This window comes from Mus pahari, unplaced genomic scaffold, assembly GCF_900095145.1.
Source record: "Mus pahari unplaced genomic scaffold, PAHARI_EIJ_v1.1 scaffold_8398_1, whole genome shotgun sequence".
Classification (NCBI taxonomy): domain Eukaryota; kingdom Metazoa; phylum Chordata; class Mammalia; order Rodentia; family Muridae; genus Mus; species Mus pahari.
The window spans coordinates 33,034-39,222 of NW_018392131.1; positions in this window are offsets into that span (position 1 = coordinate 33,034).

Consider the following 6,189-nt stretch of genomic DNA (forward strand, 5'->3'; position numbering starts at 1 on the left):
TTTACTTTTACTGTCAACATAAACAAATTATATGTTCAGTAATGATTATAATTTTATATATACTCTTTAAGGTAAAGAGGATGAAACAGACTTAGAAAAAGAGAAGACTAAAATATTAAATGCTTGATTGAAACCATATAAGAAAAACAAGAGGAAATGAACCTGAAGAATATTAAAAAAAAAACAAAACCAAAAACAACCAACCAAACAAAAAACAATGTAGAATTTACAATGACAACAAAAAAATCTCAATCCTCATGAAAAAAAATCCAAAAAGACTTGAGAAATTATGGTGGCAACCCATTGAGTTGCAATAAATTGAATTAAAAATACAGATGTTGCATAAAAAGTTAGAATTCTTTCACACAGTAGATTATATGTTGGTTTCTATAGTCCAAACTAACATATAAAAAGAAGAAAGATGCTTTACTTACACCAAAAAAAGAGCAGAGAATTATCATTACGTGATTTGGCATACTACACATTCCATACATGTGTTAATTCAGAAAAGAATATTATCTATGAACATTTTCATGTTTAGAGATATAAATGAAGTTAAATAGGCCCTGAAAAGTTTCATCCTTGGGGATGCTAAACGGATGCTGAGATGCTGACATACATTTATTCTGACTCACTCAACCTCAGTTGCTTATATTAGCTGTTTCTTCAAAATTTGCATCCAGTACAGCTTCAAAGTTGCTGACCCAGAGGTTCCTGCCTCTCAGACTGTGACTTTTAAATCTCTGAACCTTCTCACCACATAAATCCTGGAAAACAAATGCTAGAAAGAGCTTTGTAAGTCTGGCCAACATACCAATTTAATTTGGGTCTCCCAAAAGAAACCTATGCCCATACCCAAACACCCATACACACTCTGACAGCAGGAAACAATTTCAAGAGAATGATGCTCCATTCCCAAAAAGTGTGATGGGTAGATTTTGGTCTTTTGGTGGAGGAATTGGTAATAGACATGTTAGAGGGTAAGCAAAGTAAGGGAATATATTCCAGGATATCTTTCTATCTTTCTTTCTCTTTCATCTTTCCTTCTTTCTCTCCTATCTAACATTAGAAGAAAGGGGGCATGAAAAAGAAAAGCAGGGATATAAGAATGATTTGTTAAAGGTTAGATTATTGAGTCTACTTTTAAGCCAAAGTGTATAAAAAAATAAACAAATATTTTTTTATATACTATGGATTTTCTATAGTGATAAATTTTAAGGTTTTATTTTGTTACAATAAATTATGTATACACATTTAAAGTCTTTTAAAAAATATCATACCAACCTAATTCTTAAAAATATATGTTAAATTCTAGTTCTTTTGTAGGAGTCTTTAGAAATTGTTCTGGATAACTTTGAAATGCAATGTAGTAATTAATGAATAAAACTTACTTGTGTTAAATACTAGTTTAGTTAATTACAAAAATTAGGTTCATTTAGCTTCCTTGGATACTTTCCAAGTTAAGTAATATTATAGAGCTAGAGACAAGCAAATCAGATATGCTGAAGTCTGAATCATAGATGGTCTTCGGAAAACTCAGAGATCTACAGACTATGGAATATAAAGATGTATTATTAATAAGTGGCTTTTTGTGACAAAGTTATGTGTGATCCACCATTCTACTGAAAAGATGAGGAACCATTGAAGAACCTCCCTAGATGTTTGCTTCAAATGTGGCAAGCTTTATACTGCTGTGATGGGGACACAAAAAACAAAAATCAATCAAACCAAAAACCCAAGCTGGTGGGATTGAAGAATAGTACAACCATGTTTGAAATCAATCTGGTGGTTACTCTGAAAATTGGATATAGATCGACCTAAAGGCCCAGCTATACCACTCCAGGGTATATACCCAAATGATGCCTCATCATGCCACAAGTCCACATGCTCCACTATGTTCTTAATGGCCTTATTTGTCACAGCCAGAATCCGGAAACAACCCAGATATACCACAACATAGAATGGAAAATGTGGTTCACTTACACAATATAAAAGTATTCAGCTGTTAAGGAAAAGGACATCATTAGTTTTGAATACAAAAAGATGGAAATTGAAAATATCATCCTGATTGAGGTATCTCAGACCCAAAACAACATGCATGGTATTTATTCATTAATAATTGGATATTAGCAAAAAATAATAATAATCACAGAATACCAAGGATACAACCCTTGGAACTCATAAAGATTAACATGCCACAAGGCCAAAGTAAGGATGCTTTGATCCCACTAGGGCAGTAGAGGCATCCAGAGGGCAGAGTGAGTGAGGAACCTGGATAGCAGATGGGAAATGGAGGGGCAGGGGAACATAGTAGGAGACATGGAGCTGATATAATATCTGAGAGGCTTAGAGCTACATTGTGATAAACAGTGTGTGTGTACAAGTGGGAGAGTGAGACAGAGAGAGTGGGACATAGACAGACAGACAGACAGACAGACAGACAGAAACATAGAGACAAACAGAGACAGACAGAGAGAGAGAGAGAGACAGAGAGAGTCAAGTCTGGCATGACCCTCATTAAAACACTCCTTTTTACAAAGATATATATCTACTCCTAATCTAATAAAAATTCTAATATCTGTTGATTAAGCATTCAAGTATATGAACATATCAGGTTCCATTCTTATCTCAACTACCACACTTGCATTATCTGAATTGTCTCCTTTTCTTTCTTATTTTTGTCTATTTTCTTCCATTTTTTAATTAATATTTTTTACAGTCCAGATTTTAACCCCTACTAGTACTCCTTCTGACTCTTCTGCCTCCTTCAACCCTTACCCCCCCATCTCCAAGTGGATGTCCCCAACCCCCAGTTCCCACCCCACAAGACCTTTTCACTCCCTGGGGCCTCATTTTTTTTTTTGAGGGATAGGTATATCTTTTACTGAGTCCAGGCCCTGCAACCCTCTGCTGTATATGTGTAGGGGGCTTCATATCAAGTAGTGTATGCTACTTGGTTCGTGGCTCAGTGTCTGAGAGATCTCAGGGATTCAGGGTAGTTGAGACTGCTGCATAGAGAAAATTTGGTCCGTTTACACAATGGAATACCATTCAGCTATTAAGATCAAGGACATCATGAGATTTGAAGGCAAATGAATGTAACTAGTTATCATTCTGAGTGAGATAACTCAGATCTAAAAGGACATGTATGGCATGTATTCACTAATAAATTGATATTAGCCATAAAAATCACAAAATACTTAGGCTACAATCCACAGAACTCAAGAATGTTGACAAGCTGAAGGGCCACAGTGAGTATGACTTAATTCCATATGGTAGGGATAAGAAAGCAATCACAGGATGGGAGAGGGAGGATTGTGGGTGGGAAAGGGGAAAGAAAGGGGAAGAGGGGAACATGATTAGGAATTGGGCAGAGAAAACAGGACTGAAGCCCTGTAGGCCAGCAGGGAGAGTGAAAGCAGACAAGCTCATGAGGTAGGAGGCTGGAGAAGGCGATCCTCTAAAATGTACCAGAGACCTGGAAGATGAGACTCTCCTGAATCAAAGGGACTGACCTAAGATGAAATGCCTTACAGTGGGGAGATGGAACTTGTAGAGCTCACATGCAGTAAAAAACAAATAGGGCATAAAGTGGAGTGATGGATTTGCCATTCCACTGTCAAAAATTTGGACTCAGAATTGTACCTGTCTAAAAGAACTGCAGGAACAAAAATGGAGAAGAACTGGAGGAAAAGGAGGTCCTTGGGCAGGTCCAAATTGTTATTAAGCTCAAGGAGTTGCACTTGTGCTTGACATCACTTCTGATGCTATAGTGTACTCACAATATCTTGACTGCTCTCCAGAAGACTCAACAAAGAGATAAAAAAGTTAGATGCAGTTACTTGCACCCAACCAATGGTCAGAAGCTTCTGACCCCTATTGTTTAAGCAGGGAAAGCTGGAAGAAGGTGAGAAGCAGGGTGACCCTATAAGAATTGTCTCATTTTCAAGTGTAATTTGAGTTTTTATTCGAGGCTTGTATTTATGTGGGCAATCAGCGTTGTAGATGTGTGGAACTCTTTTGATACTTATTCAATAGTTCTTGATATGTGTTTCCATCATTATTAAACACATGTAAGCTGTGTACTTCCCCAATGTTCATTTGAATGCCTTACCTTATTGTTGAAATTTTTGATACAATTTTTCTTTTCATAAACATCATGAAATATCTTCCAAAGAGACAGAATTGGGAACTAGAGCTTCTTATTCAATTTTCTTCTCTTTCATATTATCAGCTATGTAGGCATAGTATAAGTACCCTGAGATCTGAATGACTTGTAGAAATCATGAATTAATTCACTTAAATTGCTGTTTTCTATTTAGTACTGACTTAATTACACTGTGCAAGATTGTCTGATAATATGTAGGTTTATCAGATTAAAAAATAATGATGGTTTTCTAGTAAAGCACCAAGAAATTGACATGTATACAGTAGCAGAAGACAAGAAGGAATACAAAAGCCTATTAAAAGTGTTCATAGTCTAAAATGATGGAGAACCTGAGAAAAATTCACATTTCAAAATGTATGTTTTATGAAACTTAAAGATAGAAAAATAGAAGTCTTCTGAACATATCTGTTACATGCATTGTGATTGACTTTCCATTCCACGTACGAAGTAAATCCTAGGGCCAGAATTCAGTACTGAATTCTATTCAATTTACAGTTTTTTAAGGTTCTATTCCCATCATTTTTCAAAATATTCCACAAAATAAAAAGGAAAGTTTACTTCCAAACTTAGCCTATGACATGGTAGTATTCTGAATCCAAAACTAGAAACAGACATAGTCAAATAGGAAAGTATAGCTTAATTTCATTGATAAAAATATGTGAAAAAATTCTTCATAGTGTACTTGCAAGCCAAATTCAATAAAACATGAATATGATGTTTTGTATTCCAGTCAGCTTCATTCATTCATTTGATAGTGGCAAAATTACTTCAACCCAGGGAGCAAATCAGTTTATCACACCATTCAATTTTTACAAAGGGAAAAAAAAAAACACAATCATTTAAGAGATAGATGTAGAAAATGATTTTGATTGAGGGTTGTTTTGTGAATAATTATATGGTTGATCTTGGAGAATGTACAGTGAAGTAGTTTGAGTAAAGTGTATTCTTTTGCTTTAGGGTGAAATGTTCTGTAGATATGTGTTAAATCCATTTGGATCATAACCTCTCTTAGTTTCACTGTGTCTCTGTTTAGTTTCTGTTTCAATGTCCTGTCTATTGGTGTGGGTAGAGTGTCGAAATCTCCCACTATTATTGTTTGGGGTTCAACGTGTAGTTTGAGCTTTACTAAAGTTACTTTTATTAATGTGGTTGCTCTTATACTTGGACTATAGATGTTCAGAATTGAGACTTTCTCTTGGTTGATTTTCCCCTTGATGAAGTGTCCTTCTTCATTACTCTTGATAACTTTTGATTGAAAATCTAATTTTTTGATATTAGTGTGTCAACTCCTGCTTGTTTCCTGGGGCCATTTGCTTGGAAGAACTTATTCCATCTTTTAAATCTGAGATGGTGTCTATCTTTGTTATTGAGATGTGTTTCTTATATGCAGCAAAAAGCTGGATCTTGTTTGTATTTCCAGATTGTTAGCTTAAGTCATTTTATGGGTTAGTTGAGTCCATTTCAGAGATATTAAAAAGAGATGACTGTTGGTTCCTGATATATTTGTTTTTGTAGGTGGCCTCATGTATTTGTTTTTCCTTTTGCCTTTGTTTTGAGATGCTTAATATCTTGTCCTTTCTTTGGTGCAGGTACCCTCCTTGTGTTGGAATTTTCTTTCTAGGATCCTCTGTATGGCTCGTATGGAAGATAGATACTGTTTGAATTTGGTTTTGTTCTGGAATATTTTGGTTTCCCCACCTATGCTGATTGAGAGTTTTGCTGGGTATAGTAGCCTGGGATGACATTTGTGTTTTCCTAGAGTCTGCATCACGTCTGATCAGGCTTTTCTGGATTTCATAGCCTCTGTTGAGAAGTCTGGTATAATTCTGTTAGGTATATCTTTGTATGTTACTTGGCCTTAATTCCTTTCAGCTTTTAATATTCTTTCTTTGCTCTGTGCATTTAGTGTTTTGATTACTATGTGATGAGAGGATTTTTAACCAATACAAGAAGATTAAAATAATACCATGCATCCTATCAGATAGCCATGCCCTAAGACTGGTATTCAGAAACATCAAAGA